This window comes from Silene latifolia, chromosome 9 (genome assembly GCF_048544455.1).
Source record: "Silene latifolia isolate original U9 population chromosome 9, ASM4854445v1, whole genome shotgun sequence".
NCBI lineage: Eukaryota > Viridiplantae > Streptophyta > Magnoliopsida > Caryophyllales > Caryophyllaceae > Silene > Silene latifolia.
The window spans coordinates 206,695,725-206,717,556 of NC_133534.1; positions in this window are offsets into that span (position 1 = coordinate 206,695,725).

Consider the following 21,832-nt stretch of genomic DNA (forward strand, 5'->3'; position numbering starts at 1 on the left):
CACTGAAGTTATGCTCAGAAATAGGCGGAAAAATTTTAGCCTTACCTTGATACTCATGTGCCAGGTTGACTTCTGAATGGTCTGGCCTGGAATATGGAGTAGGTCTGTAATTGTTTCCTTTGTTGCTTTTCCTATTGCTTTTTTCATAGTCCTTTGGCCCACTGGATGATCCGAGTTTGTAGCTCTTGTCTTCTTCCAGCCTTATAAAAGCAAAAGTTTTGGCCAGGACATCTTCGAAGGTATGGCAGGGATACTTAGTGAGCTCATTGTATAAGTCACTACGAGGTAGTAACCCCTGCCTGAATGCCTCCACTGCTGTTCCAACGTCACACCTGGGAATAGACACTTTCTCTTTGTTGAATCTTGCGAGGAATGTCCTGAGAGTTTCATCAAAGCTTCGTGTAATCCCGTAAAGATCATCGGATCGCTTCTCCAACTCCCTGCTACTCGCAAACTGCTGGTTGAAGTTGTTGATCAGGTTGGCAAAAGAATGGATGCTCCCAGTTGGCAGGTTGATGTACCATTGTAAAGCAGGTCCGGTCAGAGTTGTTCCAAATCCCTTACACATGCAAAGTTGCCTGAACTCGCTGGGAATGGATGCAGCTAACATTTTCTGTTTGTAGAGGGCCACATGATTATGTGGATCCGTAGTTCCATCATAGATTTTTATAGACGGGACCACAAACTTTTTGGGCAAGTCCACTTTTGATATTTCGTCTATGAAAGGCGAATCAGCATAGCTGTCAGGGGCATCTTCTTCTAAACTGGTAGGTACTCCAGGTATCTTGTCGAATTTTTCATTTAGCTTTTTGATTTCCTGGACCACTGCCATTATGATGGCTGCTGCAGATTCATCAGGTTTTTCATTGTCATTTTTTGGCTCACCATCGTCATCAGCATTGACGAACTTAGAACCGCTTGGGCTCCCAAAGCTGGAAAAATCAATGTTTTTGATAATCGATGCAAATGGTGTTCCTGGTTGGAATCTGGAGCCTGCTCCCTGGGTTTTCTCCAATTTTTGTTTCAGGGCTGACTCAGATTCTCTTAACTGAAGGATTTCAGCCTCGGTTTGGGCTACTTTTTCTTTCAAGCTTTCCAACTCAGCTATTTGTTGGAGGGCTGCATTCAATTGTTCTTCAACGGTAGGCTGGGCCATTTTTGTAGGTTATTTGGATTTTTGTAAGATGAGAAAAAAGATTTAAAGAGCTAGATGGCCCACGGTAGGCGCCAATTGTTTTGTATGTATTTTGCGCAAGGCGAAATCAGGTCAGGATAGGTCTAGGCAGGGTTAACTAGCTCTGATCAATCTGTGAGTCAGGTTGACAAGGTATCATGCAAGAAAATTAAAGTACAATAAAAGAATAACAATAAGACAAGGAATTTTGTACGTGGAAAACCCTTAAATGGGAAAAAACCACGGGCACCAAGCCAGGAGAGGATTTCACTATTATATAAAATATTTAGCACAATTGGTCGTGATTAGCTTAAGTATTGTAAGAGAATATTGTATGCTTGAATATATCTTGTTCTTCACCTTAGAATGATTTCCAAGTGCTCCTTATATAGTAGTGCTGAACGGCTGGATTTATCATTAATGCCAAATATTCCGTCTTAATTGCCCGTAATAATGTCCATTATTGCGTCCTTAGAATGATTAGCTTAAGTATTGTAAGAGAATATTGTATGCTTGAATATATCTTGTTCTTCACCTTAGAATGATTTCCAAGTGCTCCTTATATAGTAGTGCTGAACGGATGGATTTATCATTAATGCCAAATATTCCGTCTTAATTGCCCGTAATAATGTCCATTATTGCGTCCCTAATTCCTGCCTTTAATTGCAGAATCTTTCCAATTAATGCTGTTAATTACTGCGCGTATATTCTTCTTATAATATGACTTCCTGGTCGAATATCGTCCTGATATTTTGACCGTTGTCCTCTCCATAGCCTGGCGCCTATCTTCATGTGTCCTGGTAGCTTGACATTCTGACACCCTGACAGTCAGGCCAAGGTAAGTTATTGTTCAGGGGTATCCGCGGATTTCCAGGCCCAACAGAAGGCATGGGCACCAAGTGTTTGGAATGAGCGTGCATTGGCTAGGCCATGGGTTACAAGTGCCGAGAATAACGATCAATGATTTGGGATAGTCACCCAAGTGACAGGAATGGCTAGGCCATGGGGCAGCAAGTGCCTAGGCCATGGGCGCAATGACCGATCAGAGGGTTAGGCCATGTGCGGCAAATGCCTAGGCCACAGCCACCATGACCGAGCATTGCCTTGGCCATGAGCAGCAATGGCTAGGCCATGTGCGGCAAATGCCTAGGGCACGGCTACCACGACCGAGCATTGCCTTGGCCATGAGCAGCAATGGCTAGGCCATGTGCGGCAAATGCCTAGGCCACGACCACCATGACCGAGCATTGCCTTGGCCATGTGCAGCAAATGCCTAGGCCACGGCCACAATGACCGATCACTGCCTAGGCCATGAGCAGAAAGTGCCTAGGCCATGAGCAGCAAGTGCCTAGGCCATGGGCACAATTTGTGATATATCTCGAAATTACTACATGTAAAATTTGTGTTATTATGATATATCTCGAAATTACTACATGCATGTTAATATTTCTGGTCCTAAAATGTTTTAGGATATTTTGGTTAATTTTACGGATTTTTATTGTTCATATTTTACAATAATGACATTTAAATATGATTTTATGAGTAAAAATGTCATTTTCGATCTAAAATTTGCTATACTTCGAATTTTCTAGTGATTTTTGGATATGTTGTCACATATATTATTTTGAGATAACCTGTAAATTTTCATAATTTTTGGATATGTTATGCTCGAAAAATGGATTTTTCATTTTTAATTCGAATTTAAAGTGAAAAATAGGTTAATATGAGTTAAATTTCGAATCTGGTCATAGAAATTTTATATGTTGTCACATGCAATTTTACAAGATGTGTGTAAAATAATTGGCCATAAAGAAGTCCTTATGCATGATTTATGGATTTTTGAACAAAAATAGCATAAATAGTGACATTATTAGTCAAAAATTAATAAAACATAATCTATGACTTTGGAAAAACATCAAATGTTGCATTTTATTATCTTTTTCAGATCTAAAATTGAAAAGTTAATGAATATAATTTTTCTTCATGTTTTATGATTATTTTAGTTAATATCGATAAACCGCAACATTGTTTTTTCGGGAAAATTTCGAAATTTTTAACCTAAGATTTTGAACATTATGAGTGTCATGGTAATTTTCCAGAATGTTCATGAATTTAAATTTCAAATTTTGAATTTATTTGAAGTTTTGTGATTTATTTGAAGTTTAATAGCTTATTTTGTAATTTTGGACTATTAATGAACAATTTTATATTTTTAAGTTAATTATGGTCAATTTATTAGTGAAGACTAAATTTTGAGTCCTAAGTGGTTAGGGTAATTAACTAATGCATAAATATGAATTTATGTAATTTTTGTGATTATAAAATGTTGAAATCACGCAAATCCGTAAAAACCGAGTAATATACAATATTGGCTAATTAAAGGTGATTTGGCATAAAATGAAGCATGTTCATACATATTATAATGCTGCATTTTTCTTTATGATTGTCATAATTTTTATTTATGTAATTTTGAATTATGTAATTTTACTTAGTATGGCCTTAGATTTTAATTGGTATTTCCCGAAATGTATGGGAATATCGATTCGGTTGTAATTTTATTGTGATCTCGTATCACCGTTTTGTAATTTAATAGATTTATTTTATTTTAGTTACAAATGTATAATAGGAATTATGTAATTTATTATATAATTTTATTCATTCCAGAGTTCCCAAAGACGGATTTCTTCAAGAATGACGATACATAAAGACGGTGTTACCTCGAGATGCGTGCAACAACCGAAGTTCAAGGGACCAATGGAGTTGGTTTCCGAATTTGTAATAGTTAAAGAGTTTTTCTATTTTTAGGAAAGGCCATACTAGGATTTATTTACTTTTATGCTTGCATTTTATTTTATGTCACATGCATTGCTAAATCGCCATAACTAAACATGCATTATCATTTTATCGAGTTTATCGACCGTGTCAATTACAATTATCGTAGTTCACCGCTTTAGTTCACTTAAAACGTGATAGATAATAAATTGACATGACCTCTCGCTAAAACAATTAATTGAGACATAGCCTTACCAAATAGTAGAAACCATGAAAACCTATTTCGCGAGGGAGTGCACTCGGCTACCCCGGGGTACAAACCTTGTTACGTAGGGGAAGTGGGTGATGAATGTTAATCCACCGAATTCATGTTAATAAAGGTTGAATCGGCTACCCCGTGCCTAAGTTGATATGGGTTTGGATAATGGACACATTTATTCGAAATTTGGATTGAACTCAACAAAAGTAATTGATAAGGGTTGCATCGGCTACCCCGTGCCCTTGTTGATGTGTTTTGGGCTATAGATAAACATTAGAGTAATTTTATCGACCAAGAGTTCTAAAAGTAGAATCGATTAAAAGGTTAATCCACCGAGTTATATCGATAAAGGTTGCATCGGCTACCCCGTGCCTAAGTTGATATGAATTTGGGTCTTGGAATCATTTATAATAGTTGGGTAGAGGTCACTATATAAATGTTCATATCTTGTTAATATTTTACAAGTATGATTTTAAAAGACAAATGTTAATATTTCCTTTTCCTCCATATTTGTAGTTCTTTACAATGAATCCATCATATGCTACCGCACCTATCACTATTGATTCTTATCACAATGTTCTTGATGACATTTGCTCCAACAACGATTTCGATACAACTAGAGAACTTCATTTCGGGATAGGTTCGGATGGAAACCTTAACTTCATCACCTCTTCTATACCACCCACTACTACTAGACCTCGTGTGAGTCCGTCTCAGGAAGACTACCTCATGCGATCTTTAGGGTCTTTGTCTCTGGAAAATAAAGATGCCAAAGCTAGTGGGAGCTCTAGCAATCAAGTTCTTGCTACAAAGGGCAAGAGGTTCAAGAAGAAGGGAAAGAAAATCAAGAACTTCAAGCAAGTTAATGATGAATGCCATTATTGCTATGGCATGGGACATTGGCTTAGGAATTGTCCCGTGTATTTGCGAAATATAAGGGAAGGACTCATTACTCCAAAAGGTACAATTCCTAAAGAAATTTATGTTATTGATATAAATTATACTTCCACTACGACATGGGTACTAGATACCGGTTGTGGTTCTCACCTATGTAATCATTTACAGGGTTTAAGAGATGTGGAGAAGCTTAGCAAGGGAGATGTGGATCTACGCCTTGGAAATGGAGCTCGGGTAGCGGCCGAATCCAAAGAAACTTATGTTCTAGCTTTGCCAAACGGTTTTGAGTTGTATTTGCATAATTGTTTTTATGTTCCTACACTATCTAAAAACATTATTTCAATCGCCATGCTAGACATGGACGGTTTTTGTTTTGTCATTAAGAACAATCGTTGCTCTATTTCTAGGAACGACTTGATTATAGGCCAAGCTTCCTCAATCAATGGCATATACATTTTAGAGACCTCAAATCCGACAAATGATATCTATAACATTCAATCAAAGAAACTCAAAACAAGTGACCCAAGTGAAGCGTTCATTTGGCATTGTCGATTAGGTCACATAAACGAGAATCGCATCAAAAGATTAATTTCGACTAATGTGATTACACCATTTGATTTTCAATCATTTGGTACATGCGAATATTGCCTACTTGGCAAAATGACTCATAATCCTTTTAGTGGTAAAGGGACACGAGCTAGTGAGCTATTGGGACTCATACACACCGATGTATGTGGACCAATGACTATCACCGCTCGTGGTAATTATGACTACTTCATAACCTTCACCGATGATTTAAGTAGATATGGGTATATCTATTTAATGAACCATAAGAGTGAAGCATTTGGGAAATTCAAGGAATTTCAAAACGAAGTAGAGAACCAATTGAACAAAAAGATTAAGGCACTACGATCCGATCGTGGTGGTGAATACCTTAGTCTTGAATTTGATTCACACTTGAAAAGTCGTGGTATTATATCACAACTTTCTCCACCCGGAAACCCACAACTCAATGGTGTTGCCAAAAGGAGAAATCGAACCCTACTTGATATGGTTCGATCGATGATGAGTCAAACCGAGTTACCGAACTCGTTTTGGGGATTTGCGCTTCAAACCGCAATGCTATCTTTAAATAATAGTCCCACTAAAGCCACCGAAAAGACTTGATGCGTGTCTTTTATATAAGGTTTTCACCTCATTTTTACACGCATTTCTGTGCTTTTTATGTAGCATCTGGCTACAAATACCCCCGAATATTCTACTTTGGTTCGTTTATTGTAATTTGCAGGAATTGACCGAGGAGGAGCTAAATCGAGCCTTAATTGTCCCAATTGTATGCATTCATGGGAAATAAGGAGCCGGAGCTTAGGAATCTTACACTTGGAGGACGTATGAGCTTAGTCAAGGAAGGAATTCAAGTCCTGAATGCGCCTATATAGCTCGATCGAGTGCTTTGTTGCTCGATCGAATGCTTTACACACTCAAGACTGGTCGATCGACTAGCTGAAGGAGTCGATCGAGGAGGTCCAGCGAGCAGTGCTCGATCGAGAGGTTGCTATAGCTCGATCGAGTGACTTGGAGTTCGATCGAGTAATCTATTTGCTCGATCGAGGGGATTTCGTGTGTTTTTGGTTTATTTCCGCCTAATCTTTTATGGGCTTTTGTAATCAGTCCATAGATTAGGTTTAGAATGTTTTGACAGTATAAGACTGAGGAGAACATCACGTTACTCCCATCTTCTTCACGACGTACATTTCTACTGTTACTTTTATCACTGTTCTTGGGAATTCTATTCTCTACCTTGCTACTCGAATTCGGTATTATCATTTTAATTTAATTCTTTATCGTATTTATTCCTCTTAATCCCTTCTCCCTCTTTATTTTATAACTGTTCAATTAAATAGATTATTCATCATGCTTAGTTTAAATTGCTTAGTCATTGTTATTGTTAATCTGATGGTTATGAGTAGCTAATTCCCTGTGCTAAGACTATAGGGGACCCATGATTTGAAGGGAGAGTAATCGATTCACTAGGTAGATGCCGGTACCGTCTTGTTGTTTAAATGCTACAAATAATTGTAATTGCCTAATTGAGTCGACGCAATTAGACCCTTATTCTTAGTGGACCTTGACCTGGACCGAAAGGTTGGAAAGGGGAGACTAGTAGCAAACGATAGAGTATTGCAGCGAGGGCGAAAGCTAAACTGTTTACACTTTAGGGTGAATTAAGGACCGAAAGGTGACGTTCGCTACCCCTTAGACCGTACTGCATTGACCTGGGACCTAGATTACTCAACCGGACGATTATGGGGAACCGCTTGTCTTAGCTATTCGCTTTTATCTGTTAAACCCTCTTCCTTTATTTCTCTTTCTCTTACTCTCTTAGTTTAGAAACCACATTTTACAACCCCCCTATTTTGGTTACTTAGACGAACCTAGTTCTAGCAGATAAATTCCTACCTCTCTGTGGATTCGACCCGACTTCCCTAGCTATATTAGTTAGAGCCAGTTGGTTATTTTTGACAGGTACGCGACAGACGTGTCAAATTTTGGCGCCGTTGCCGGGGAGGTGGCGCATATTTGTTGCTTTAACTAAGTTTGCCTTTTTGTCTCGGGGAATTTATTCCTTGGGACTATCTCATTTTCTGCAAAGTTTTGACCAGTTTTGCAGATAAGCCGTTGTTTTAGAGTTGTTTGCCAAAATGCCTACGATTACAGAGCATACAGAGCCATGTGGTAGATGCGGCGAGGAAGGGCACGATCTTTTTGAATGTACGGCAGGTGTGGAGCGTGCCCTTGCATATAAGAAGTTCAAGCAGGGAGTTCCTTTCTCCCAGTTATATGACGAGATAAAGAGCGTTTCTACCCTTTCTACACCCGTACCACAACCGGTCTCTCCTTCTTCAAGAGAAGCAATTGCCGAATTGAAATCCATCATGTTGAGTAGGTCACAGCAATCTGATGCTGTTATATCGGAGTTGAAAGAACAAGTCGCGCAGCTTAACACTCGCGTGCACCAAACCAAGACTCCTCCAATTTGCGATCCCGTCAGTGCCATGAATTCTCAAAATGACCTTATTCATGGAGAGGATGAGGTTTTGGCAGCTGATGATGACTCAGATGATGATCTAGACGAGTTCTTGCAGGAAATACTTGCTGCGTGTGCAGTAACCACTCGATCGAGCAACTCAACTACTCGATCGAGCAGTTCTAATCATCCAGTCACTCGATCAAGTGACAATGGCGGTCGATCGAGAAGTACAGAACTCCAGGTTGGTCGATCGAGTAACTATGCTGAGGAAAACGTTCGATCGAGTGCCAAGACAGGTCGATCGAGTGACATTGAAGAAGAAACTGGTCGATCGACCAGTAATAGTGTTCGACCCAGTACTGTAGGTGGCGGGAATCTTAATTTATTATCTAATACCGCCACCATGTCATCTCCCCCTGCTGTGGAGACGTCACGAATCGATAAGGGTAAAGAAAAGGTTGCGGGACCACTCATCGCTACCAGAGTACCTTTCCCAAGTCGTCTGAAGGACGCAAGGATCGAGCAACAAGATGCGGTAAGTTCGTGAACATCGTGAAGAACCTTCGTAATCTTGTCCCTTTTTCTCAACTTGTTACTCGGTACCCACTTACGCTAAGTTTATGAAAGATATTATAACGCGTAAGAGAAATTTGAGTGAATTTGAGACGATTTCATTTATGGAAGAGTCTAGTAACCTGCTGTTAAATAAGGCCCCTCCAAAAATGAAATACCCGGGCAGCTTTTCTATTACCTGTGTCATAGGTAATATGGTCATTGATAATGCCCTCTGCGATTTAGGTGCCAAGTAAGCGTCATGCCCCTTCTTGTCTCGAAGAAATTGAAGATGAGTCACTTCAAAGTGACCAACATTACCCTACGAGATGGGCCGATAGATCTGTTAGGAGACCTTTAGGTGTCTTGGAGGATGTGCCCGTGAAAATAGGCAAGCTTTACATCCCAAAGAGATTTCATTGTTTTGGATATAGCCGAGGACACCCGACCCAAATTATTTTAGGGAGACCGTTCCTTTGTACAAATGGGGCCGTTATTGACGCGACAAGGGCGTCGACTCTTGCGAGGGGATGACGCTATCACATTCGGTTTTCCCAAGATTTAGCCCACCCAATGATAGAGGACACTTGTTATTCGGTCGATATCATTGATGAGTCTATTTATGACTTCTGGTCGGGTTCTTTTATGAAGGACCCACTGGAAGCTCTCATGCTTTTTGATGAGTGTACAGATAGCCCAGAGGACGATGACGCTGCGTTGGATTTGCTTGTTGATGATTTAGATGAGCATGAGGGAGAGCAAGTGGAACAAATGATCAACACTCTTTGCTCCATTGAGGTAAAGGTACCGGAACGTAAGCCTCTCCCATCTCATCTTAAATATGCCTTTTTAGACGATACAGAGCAATATCCTGTCATTGTTAGTGCCAAGCTTAGTGATGATCACCGACCTCTTTGTTAGTCAGATTAAGAAAAACAGGAAAGCAATGGGCTATTCACTGGATGATATCACGGGGATTAGTCCCGATATTTGTATGCACAGGATAGAGTCGAGGAGGATCACAAACCTTGCAGACAAGGTCGCAGTGAACCGTAAGATGCGGGATGTTGTGATGGCGAGGTAATGAAGTCTGCTGGATGCGGTATTATCTATTCGGTAGGTAATTCTAGATGGGTAAGCCCAGTACATGTAGTCCCGAAGAAAGGAGGGACAACTGTAGTTAAGAATGAGAAAAATGAATTAATACCTACCCGAGTAGTGACTGGTTGGCGGATGTGCATAGACTACGAGACAATTTGAATTCCGCCACCAAGAAAGATCACTTTCCCCTTCCTTTTATTGATCAAATGGTAGAAAGGTTAGCTTCCCACAAATTTTTCTCGCTATTTAGATGGGTATTCGTGGTTCTTCCGGATCCCTATCCACCTGCACGATCGTGCCAAGACTACATTTACCTGTCCTAAGGGCGTTTTTGCGTATCGCAGAATGCCTTTTGGTTTGTGCAATGCCCCCGCCACCTTCCAAAGGTGTATGATGGGGATATTTTCAGAGTATATCGAGTCTATCATGGAAGTTTTTATGGACGATTTCGGTGTATATGGAAGTGATTTTTCTAACTCGTCTGTCTAACCTTGAGAAAGTGTTGCAGTCACAGTATTGAGGTTAATCTTGTCTTTGAATCGGGAGAAGTGCCACTATGGTCAACGAGGGAGTTGTCTTAGGGAACCTAGTCTCTGATAGGGGAATAGAAGTTGACAAAGCAAAGGTGGAAGTGATTCAAAGAATTACCACCTCCCGTTAATGTTAAGGGGGTGAGGAGCTTCCTTGGTCACGCTGGCTTTTATCGGCGGTTTATCAAGGATTTCTCAAAAATTGCTAAACCACTTACACAACTGTTGCTTAAAGATGCCCCTTTTGTGTTTATCGACGCTTGTCTTTCTCGCTTTTAACAGTTAAAGCAGGCCTTAGTCTCCGCGCCGATCATACAGCCTCCCAACTGGGACCTGCCGTTCGAGATCATGTGCGACGCGAGTGACTATGCACTAGGAGCGGTGCTAGGCCAGAGGAAAGACAAAGCCTTGAATGCTATTTACTATGCGAGCCGAACTCTGGATGAGGCTCAAGTGAAGTACACTACCACTGAGAAGGAGTTGTTAGCTGTAGTTTATGCCTTAGAGAAGTTTCGTACTTATTTAGTTGGGTCAGAAGTCACTGTTTTTACTGACCATGCAGCTTTGAGGCACCTCCTCTCTAAGAAGGAGGCTAAACCGTGGTTACTGAGATGGATACTCCTCCTCCAGGAGTTTGATTTGCAGATTAAGGACAAGAAGGGAGCTGAGAACGTTGTAGTTGATCACTTGTCGCGACTGATGCGACAAGAAGGGGAAGATTCTCTCCCTATTGATGATTCTTTTCCTGACGATTCTTTAATTGCTGTTATATCGTCTATTGTTGACCAGGAACCCTGGTATGCAAATATAGCTAACTTCGTTGTCAGTGGCAAGCTGCCGCCCGACCTTTCTTCTCAGCAGAAGAAGCGTTTTCTCTATAACGCTAAGCAGTACTTCTGGGATGATCCTTACTTGTTCAAGGAATGCGCAGACGGTCTCTACAGACGGTGTATTCCGCAGTGGGAGACCAAAATAGTCCTGGAAGGCTGTCACTCCTCCTCTTATGGTGGTCACCACGGTCCATCGCGCACCGTGGCTAAGGTACTTCAGTCTGGTTTTTACTTGCCTTCTTTGTTTGCTGACGCCAAGTCTTTTGTTTCAGCTTGTGATGCATGCCAACGATCCGGGAACATTTCGAAGAGACATGAGATGCCACAAAATGGCATCCTAGAGGTTGAGGTTTTCGATGTCTGGGGCATTGATTTCCAAGGACCGTTCCGTCCAAAAAAGGTAACGGTACATTTTGGTAGTCAGAGACTATGTGTCAAAATGGGTTGAGGCAATTGCTTCACCTCATTGTGATGGTAAGACCGTGATAAAAATGTTCAAAAAGATCATATTCCCCCGTTTTGGTGTCCCTAGGGTCGTCATTAGTGATGGGGGGGTGCATTTTAAGGAAAAGAAACTCACTTCCATACTGTCTAGAGTTGGTGTCCAACACCGGCGTGGTTTGGGGTATCATCCCCAAACTAGTGGTCAGGTAGAGGTCTCTAATCGTGAACTTAAAGAGATCTTGTCTAAAGTAGTTTCTAAATCACGGAAGGACTGGAGTCTTAAGCTAGATGACACATTATGGGCTTATAGAACTGCCTTTAAGACACCAATTGGTGCATCACCTTATAGGTTAGTTTATGGGAAATCGTGTCACTTACCTGTTGAGCTGGAATGTAAGGCCTGGTGGGCAATTCGTGAGCTTAATTATGATCCTAAATTGTGTGGTCAGAATCGTCTTTTGCAGCTTGATGAATTAGAGGAGTTTAGGCTCAATGCCTATGACAGCTCACGCATTTACAAGGAAAAGACGAAGAGATGGCATGACAAGAGAATCCTACCTCGGGAGTTTCATGTGGGGCAGAAGGTGTTGCTGTTTAATGCCCGGTTGAGACTATTTCCTGGCAAGCTGAAGTCCAGGTGGACTGGTCCATATACGGTGACAGCTGTTACCAAATTTGGATCCGTAGAACTTGAAGATTCCAAGGGCCACAGATTCAAGGTGAACGGCCAATATGTGAAGCATTACCATGAGGCGAATGAAGCGGACAACCGCGTTGAAGTCTTGCGCTTCGACGAGCTCGACGCACCAGTTACTTGATACCAGAAAGGTCGTGCGGGACCTATTAAACCAGCGCTCTCCGGGAGGCAGCCCGGACAGTTTTATTTGTACTTTTGTTGAACTATTTGTTTTTCTTTAGCTTTACGTTAAACGTTAGATGCTGCTTTATGAACGATTTTTGTACTTTCCTTGCTTTTATGCGTCTTTTGCAGGTTGAAGTCACTCGATCGAAGGGTTTTGGTGTTCGATCGGGCACTTTCTGACGCGGCTGCTACTCGATCGAGGGGTGATGTCCTCGATCGACCAGATCCCTACCCGTGCTTACTCGATCGAGTGATGCTGTGCTCGATCGAGTCCACTCATGCTGTGAAACATTCGATCGAGCTGTTCCAAGTGCTCGATCGAAGGGTATTGACCTCCAGCCGCTGTTTTGCGTCTACAAAGCCACTGTTTGACTTTCTTTGACCTCCCATGTTCATGGTCGGTTTGGGGAGGTCCCGTTTTATGACGTTTTGTAAGTTTTCCAACTCTACTTCTCCTTTTCCTTTCAGTTTGCATTTCTTTCCCTGTTTTTGGTACAATGAGGGCATTGTACGGTTTGGTTTGGGGAGGTATGCATCCATATCTGTGTCTGCATGTTTCTTGCATTTTTGCTTGCACGTTTATTTATTTCCGCATGCATTGTTGTTTTAATTAATTAAAACAAAACAAAAAAATCATATAAAAATCATAAAATTCAAAAAATTTTCATGTTTAAATTGGGTCGGAACGTTTGAACATTGACGCTACATTGAATCCTTATTTTGAGCCATGCATTTTCTTGACATTTAGCTGGCGTGTTTATGTGCATAATCTACGAGTTTTTATTTCTCTCTTATCTGAACGAATAGACTTGATTCTCTATGTCGGCAAGCTACAATACATTCTGAGGTTAGAGCTTATTAAACTGGTGACATTCACGACCGGTTTCATTTAGAATGTGAGTAGTACTCTCTTTAAGACATGTAACATTAATTTGCACAAGCATGAGTCTAGTCTTCTTAATACCTGTATGCATTCGGTCTGTGGATGGTGACACGTGTTAGGAGAGGCAGTTCCCCTTATTTCATTCTACCCATGAGCCTCACATAGCCAAATTGCCTTTTTGTCCTACCAACTACTTTCTATAATATTTCCTACCCTAGCTGAGCTAGTGACGAGTAGTTCTTGGAATGTGTTATTGCAATACGGTTATTTCATCTGATTTCAGAAGATGGCGGAAGAATTGAGGGGAAAGAAAAAAAAAATGTGTTGAATTGTGAAAAAAAAATGGAACGAAAAGAAAAAAAAAAAGAAAGAAAAAGTGCGAAAAGAAAAGAGGCAGAAAAATTCAAAAAGAAGAAAAACAATGAGAATTGGATAATGATTTTAACTCCCATGTCTTATTTATATTTTATGGGGAGTTGACGACTTTTGGTTTTGTGAGTTCAGTGCGTAATTTTGCACCGTTTCATCTTGTTGTCATGAGTACGAAGTTGGGATGCAGTCTATGTTTGGATCCGTTGTTGCTAGCTTAGCTATTAACCCCACATATCCAAATTCATTTTAGCCCCTTCTTACCCATTACCTCACTAACCCAAATGTAAGTCCTCGGCACGTGTCTTGGTCACTGGTATGGTTGGAATGCTTATGTACGGTTGTAGAGTCTTCATTCATGTTAATTGCATGCATGTTCTTATAGGTCGAGTTAGGTGAGTGTCTTTCTTCTTCCTATCTATCACATATATACTCACCCTGTACCTGATTTTGAGTGACGAGCGACCCGTGAGAGTCCGACATCTTTGAATCTTGCAAGGTCGACGGTTCAGTAAGCTTGAAATATTAATTTAACTCGTTTGCACTTTTCGGCTGCCACTTTGTCATTTTGTTGCATTAAATTGGTTCTAGTGGATGATTTGTAGCAGATGCGTTGGTCCCGTTCTATTGTTCACCCTTAGTTGCATTCATATTTGCTTGGGGACAAGCAAAGGTTTGGTTTGGGGAGATTTGATGCGTGTCTTTTATATAAGGTTTTCACCTCATTTTTACACGCATTTCTGTGCTTTTTATGTAGCATCTGGCTACAAATACCCCCGAATATTCTACTTTGGTTCGTTTATTGTAATTTGCAGGAATTGACCGAGGAGGAGCTAAATCGAGCCTTAATTGTCCCAATTGTATGCATTCATGGGAAATAAGGAGCCGGAGCTTAGGAATCTTACACTTGGAGGACGTATGAGCTTAGTCAAGGAAGGAATTCAAGTCCTGAATGCGCCTATATAGCTCGATCGAGTGCTTTGTTGCTCGATCGAATGCTTTACACACTCAAGACTGGTCGATCGACTAGCTGAAGGAGTCGATCGAGGAGGTCCAGCGAGCAGTGCTCGATCGAGAGGTTGCTATAGCTCGATCGAGTGACTTGGAGTTCGATCGAGTAATCTATTTGCTCGATCGAGGGGATTTCGTGTGTTTTTGGTTTATTTCCGCCTAATCTTTTATGGGCTTTTGTAATCAGTCCATAGATTATGTTTAGAATGTTTTGACAGTATAAGACTGAGGAGAACATCACGTTACTCCCATCTTCTTCACGACGTACATTTCTACTGTTACTTTTATCACTGTTCTTGGGAATTCTATTCTCTACCTTGCTACTCGAATTCGGTATTATCATTTTAATTTAATTCTTTATCGTATTTATTCCTCTTAATCCCTTCTCCCTCTTTATTTTATAACTGTTCAATTAAATAGATTATTCATCATGCTTAGTTTAAATTGCTTAGTCATTGTTATTGTTAATCTGATGGTTATGAGTAGCTAATTCCCTGTGCTAAGACTATAGGGGACCCATGATTTGAAGGGAGAGTAATCGATTCACTAGGTAGATGCCGGTACCGTCTTGTTGTTTAAATGCTACAAATAATTGTAATTGCCTAATTGAGTCGACGCAATTAGACCCTTATTCTTAGTGGACCTTGACCTGGACCGAAAGGTTGGAAAGGGGAGACTAGTAGCGAACGATAGAGTATTGCAGCGAGGGCGAAAGCTAAACTGTTTACACTTTAGGGTGAATTAAGGACCGAAAGGTGACGTTCGCTACCCCTTAGACCGTACTGCATTGACCTGGGACCTAGATTACTCAACCGGACGATTATGGGGAACCGCTTGTCTTAGCTATTCGCTTTTATCTGTTAAACCCTCTTCCTTTATTTCTCTTTCTCTTACTCTCTTAGTTTAGAAACCACATTTTACAACCCCCCTATTTTGGTTACTTAGACGAACCTAGTTCTAGCAGATAAATTCCTACCTCTCTGTGGATTCGACCCGACTTCCCTAGCTATATTAGTTAGAGCCAGTTGGTTATTTTTGACAGGTACGCGACAAACGTGTCAAGACTCCATTTGAAACATGGAGAGGAAGAGTTCCTAATCTATCCTACATGAAAATTTGGGGATATGATGCTTATGTCAAGACTAAACCCGACAATAAGCTTGCCCCAAGATCCGAAAAATGCATCTTTGTAGGTTATCCTTTAACCTCTCGAGGTTACTGCTTCTACAAACCTCAAGATAACAAAGTGTTTGTGTCTTGTGAGGCTGTCTTCTTAGAAAGAGAATTTATTTCTAAAAGACAGAGTGGGAGAAATTTTGAACTTGATGAAGTTCAAGAGCCACAAACCGAGGAAGAGACGCAAGAAGATGTTCCTTCGTCGTCTAACACGGTTGTACCTCCTCCACTAAGAAGGACGGGCCGAGTAATTCGCCATCCCGATCGATATGTGGGACTTATCGAGGAAGATGGAACACTCGATGTGTTACTAATATAAAGTGACGAGCCCGCCACCTACAAGACCGCAATCTCTAGTCCAAATTCCTCCTTATGGCTTGAAGCCATGAAGTCCGAAATGGATTCTATGCATGAAAACCAAGTTTGGGACTTGGTAGATTTGCCTAAAGGGGCAAGACCCCTTCAATGCAAATGGATATTCAAAATCAAGAATGGCATAAAAGGACATGATGATGTCTACAAAGCTAGGCTAGTGGCAAAAGGATTTACCCAAGTCCAAGGTCTCCATTATGATGAGACCTTCGCCCCCGTAGCCATGCTAAGATCCATACGGATTTTGTTAGCGATTGCCGCATTTCATGACTATGAAATATGGCAAATGGATGTCAAAACCGCTTTTCTAAATGGGCATTTAGAAGAGGAGGTGTACATGATACAACCCGAAGGTTTTGTTGATTCTAAAAATCCTAACAAAGTGTGCAAGCTTAAGAGATCCATTTATGGTCTTAAGCAAGCATCTAGAAGTTGGAATCATCGATTCAATCATGTTATAAAGGAAAATGGTTTCACTCGAAGTGTTGAGGAACCATGTTTATACATGAAATTCAGTGGGAGCAATGTTGTGTTCCTAATCTTGTATGTCAATGACATACTACTCATTGGAAATGATATTCCAATGTTGTCTTCTGTTAAGAAGTGGTTAGGTAACCACTTCCAAATGAAGGATTTAGGAGAGGCACAACGCATATTAGGTATCCGGATCTATAGAGATAGACCCAAGAGGATATTGGCACTAAGTCAAGAATCTTATGTCGATAAGATTCTTCGACGGTTCAGCATGGACAAATCCAAAAGGGGTTTGGTACCTATGGTAACCGGGACGATATTGAGCAAGACTCAATCTCCCTCCAAACCCCATGATGTTGAACGCATGAGTGAGATCCCTTACGCTTCCGCTGTCGGATCAATCATGTATGCCATGATATGCACACGCCCTGATGTCTCGTATGCCTTGAGCATGGCGAGCATATATCAAGGAAATCCAGGTGAGAGTCACTGGATTGCTGTCAAGAACATCCTTAAGTACTTAAGAAGAACTAAGGACTCTATCCTAGTGTTTGGAGGCGATACTGAGTTGCGTGTTAATGGATACACGGACTCAAGTTTCCAAACAGATAAAGATGACATGAAATCACAAGCTGGTTTTGTTTTCATGCTCAATGGTGGTGCCGTTAACTGGAGAAGCTTCAAGGAAGTCAGAATCGGATTCTACAACGGAGGCTGAGTACATAGCAAAGATCGAAGGCGCCAAGGAAGCTGTGTGGATCAGGCAATTCACGGAAGGTCTAAAAGTAGTACCTACCGCCAATGATCCCATCACTCTCTATTGTGATAATAGTGGGACAATCTTCCAAGCTAAGGAGCCAAAGTCTAGTAATAGATCTAGACATGTACTTAGAAAATATCATGTAATAAGAGATTTTATTGAAAGGGAGGAAATTGCGATTTGTAAGGTTGGGACGGATGACAACATAGCCGATCCGCTCACCAAGCCTTTATCGCAGGCTAAGCATGATGGACATGTTACGTCCATGGGACTTAAACGTGTACCAAATTTTTGTTAGATTTTGAAATGAAATAAAAGTGTTGTTTTTGTTCATGTTCATAATCACATTTGTCTTTTATCTTTATTTTATACATTGTTACATCCAAACGGGTTGTAGAGACAATTGAACCCCGTTAAAGTGAACACGGATTAACATAGTATTTGCCCATAGTCACTTGTATGAGGTGACGTCTCGAAGTGACTAGAGTGTGAGGCGATTGATGGCAAGCTCAAGTGCCATAGAGTCATGTGAGATGAATAGTCGATCACATAGGCAGAATGTTAGGAACATTTTGTCGGGCCTTATGACCGCTTATAGAGTTCTGGCAAATTTATATAGCCTGGTCGTGGCGAGAGCTACTATAGTATTCAAATGAGTCGATTCTTTTGACTAAAGACTATTCACCTAAGATGGCACAGTTTCAGATTAACTTTGATTTGTGTTACTACGACCTTCGTAAATGGGGTCAAATGGGCATATTTTGGGTTATGATGGCTGTGGCTAGTCGAAGGGAATGAGTGCGATAGGAATTGTCCACCCCTAGTCAGGGTTATAACAATATCTCAGGGCCACTCGAGGAGTAATGAACTGGAAATGCGTGGCCACGCTCGGAAGGTATCCAGAGTGGATAAATCCGGTCAAAACAGTTATTCTCCAGATCGAGGAAACCACTCTCGATATGATCACTTGCAAGTACGACCTGAAAGACACCTTGCATTGAGTGAGAGATAGTAATAGGACAAGAGAATTGGTGACGCACACTTGTCGAGGACAAGTGGGAGATTGTTGGGAAATGTGTCCTCAACAATAGTGCGATTACATGATTTAAATATCATTATTAAATCTCATTTTAAAGAATACAATTGGGAAGTATTTATACTTTGTCATTAACCGGTCAACATATATCGATAATGATTGGTGACTAGAGTTTGACATTACGTCGTGTGACGGTGGTGATCGATTGACCCCTAGGTCATACCTATAGGGCAATACTCTTAATTGATCATTTAATTAATCGTATAGTGTTACGAGTTAATTAAATTACTTGAAAAATTGACGGACGATTTTGGAAGTAAAATTTACGTATCAAATTGAAATGTGATTAAATGAGATACGGTCTGAGTAATCGAATTGTATCATTACTCGGATGAAATTATTGTTTACAGAAACAATCAAAATTGAATGAATTATTATAAATACAATCTGTTGTGATTTATAAATTGGTAAAATATTTTGGCACAAGTAATTATGAAATTACTAAGTCGATTTTTGTATGTGACGTATTTTTATTAATACGTTGATTTTTAATATGTTAAAAATACATAACAAATTTATGTGACATGTGACATGTGACATATTGACAATTGACAAAAATAATATGGAATCCATATTAACTAAAAGTGCCGAAATATTAGAGGAGTATTAGGGTAAAATTGTGTTTATATTTTAAATAGAAAACATAATGATGAAAAAGCTAGAGTAGCCATGCAACCCTACTCACCTTGTGAAGACAAATATGGGCATGCATTGGCTCCCCTAAAAGCTCCTCCCCACCGGTTTTTCCTAGAGGATTTAGAGAGTTTTTCTCCTCTAAATTATTCATTCATTCACATTTATAATTTCTAGTGTAAGAAATAAAATTTCCTCTCTACCTTTTAATGAAATTAGAGAGATAATATACTCCAAAAATTCCTTCTCCTCTACCCGGTTTTAGGAGTCCAAAACCAAACAATTTTTGGTTCATTTTTCATAAGATTAATATTATACTAGCTCAAATAATATTAATTAGATTAAGAGTTAGCTTTGGGTATTATTCCTAAGGAGAGATCCTACACTTGTATCTTGTTTCATCCATTAAAGGAAAGCTCAAGAACAAAAGAAAAGGAGATTTCTTTTGTGCCCATAAAACCGAAAACAACAATGTAAGAACATGATTTCTTCTCTAATTGTTTTAATGTTTGCATGCATAAAATCCGTATTTAATTTTATGACAAATTATTTCGACATATATGAGTATGTTAGTATGTATATGAATCTACATTTCCTTCATAGCCATGACCGAGCAATGCCTAGCCATGACCGAGCACTGCTCAGGCCATGGGCACCAATGACCGAGCACTGCTCAGGCCATGGGCACCAATGACCGAGCACTGCTCATGCCATAGGCACCAATCACCGAGCACTGCTAGGCCATGGGCACCAAGTGACCGAGCACTTCCGTTGAATTGCCATGCCTAGGCATTTTGAGGTTAGTTGCCTAGGCCATGGGCGTGAAATGCCTACGCCAAGGGGCATTTTGAGGTTAGTTGCCTTGGCCAAGGGGAATTTTGAGGTTAGCTGGCCAGGCCATGACCGTGCATTGCCTAGCCACGGGCGCCTTATGAAGCCATGCGTGGGCATTTTTTAATTCAGAACGGATTTTACCGAGCAACGAAGCGTGGAACGCTAATTTACGAGTTTTATAAGGTAATTATATGATTGGGTGACACCCAACACGCATAGAGACACCGCTTGCCCCGACGCGGTTTTCGAGACCGAAACGAGTCCGAATAAATTTTTTCTTGAGCCTAAAACCAACTACTCCAAGTTAGCTACCCAAAATGCAAGGTTTGCACAATATGAACCGTGGTTGGTCCCCCAAAGTCCCCCCACGCCGAGATCTAGGCAGCAGACTTGTCCGCAGAAAATGACCCGAATTCGGAGACCCATAACTCCCTCAAAAAAAATCGGAATGACGAAATTTTTTTTCCAGCATCAAGTAATCTAAGTTAGCATTCCAACCATATATCAAGCTCCCAAATCAAAGCTCATTTGGTCCTCCAAAATGGCGTTACAAAAACGTATCGCTATTCTGCACACCCAATGTTTCCTGCTACAAGACCAAAACTATCAAAAAAGCCTCTATAGGGGGTAGTGAGGAGCTTGAGCGGCTGGGCACCATGGTGCATGTTTGCGTATGAATAAGTACCCCTACTCCGAGGCGTGGGCATGGCAAGACCCTAAGATGAAATTTTTTTTTTTCCGCCATGCAAACCCGTCTCGGGGGCCCGTGAGAGGCACACGGGTTTCGGCATCGTTGGCTATAGCGGTTGGGCTGGGCACCATGGTGCATGTTGCCGTAGGCATAAGGACCCCTACTCCGAGGCGTGGGCATGGCAAGACCCTTTCATCGAGGAAAAAAAATTCCGCCATGCATCCCGTCTCGGGGGCCCGTGAGAGGAACACGGGTTTTGGCATCGTTGGCCGCTATTGTGGCCATCGTGTAAGTCCGCACAACCCCGTGGCGTGGTAAATCACCACGTCTCAGGGGAACTATCATAGACGAGATTGGGCATCGATGGCTTGAGTGACGGGTACACGAAGATGGCATTCGGGTAAGACCCTTAGTCCGAGGCGTGGTGCATGGTGAAAAACATTTAACGTCCGTAAATTATTTTTTTTTTGAAAAAAATTCTTCTACATCGGGTTTGGGCATCGATGGCTTGAGTGACGGGTACACGGAGAAGGCCATCGAGTAAGACCCATTTTTTTTATTAAAAAATTTTTTTTTTAACCGTTCATGCTAGGGTCGTTGTCTTCCTTACCCGCGTAAAATGATGTGGCAGGATGGCTAAAGGTTTCTAGTAGATGCGGTATGCTTTTTTAAAAAAAGTTTTTTTTTTTTTTTTTTGTCGGGTGAACCGTTCATGCTAGGGCTGTTGTCTTCCTTACCCGCGTAAAATGATGTGGTAGGATGGCTAATGGTTTCTAGTTGACGCGGTATGCTTTTTTAAAAATAGTTTTTTTTTTTGAAAAATCACCACGCCTCAGAGGTCCCTTCTATGACGGTTGTCCCTCGTCCCTCGGAATGTCGCTCGGTTATCGACGCTACATGTGCTTTGAAAGGGTCGGACCCCCGCAGCCACGAAGCTTTATTGATCCTAGTGCGTTAGTGGGAAATGTCCTGGACAAGGCATTGTTGCTCGGATTGTCCCTCGGTTTGTGCGGCTGTGATAGGTTTGTCGGAAATCGGCTTTTGAGAATCGTTGCCCCTTGGTTGTCCCTCGGAGTGATTA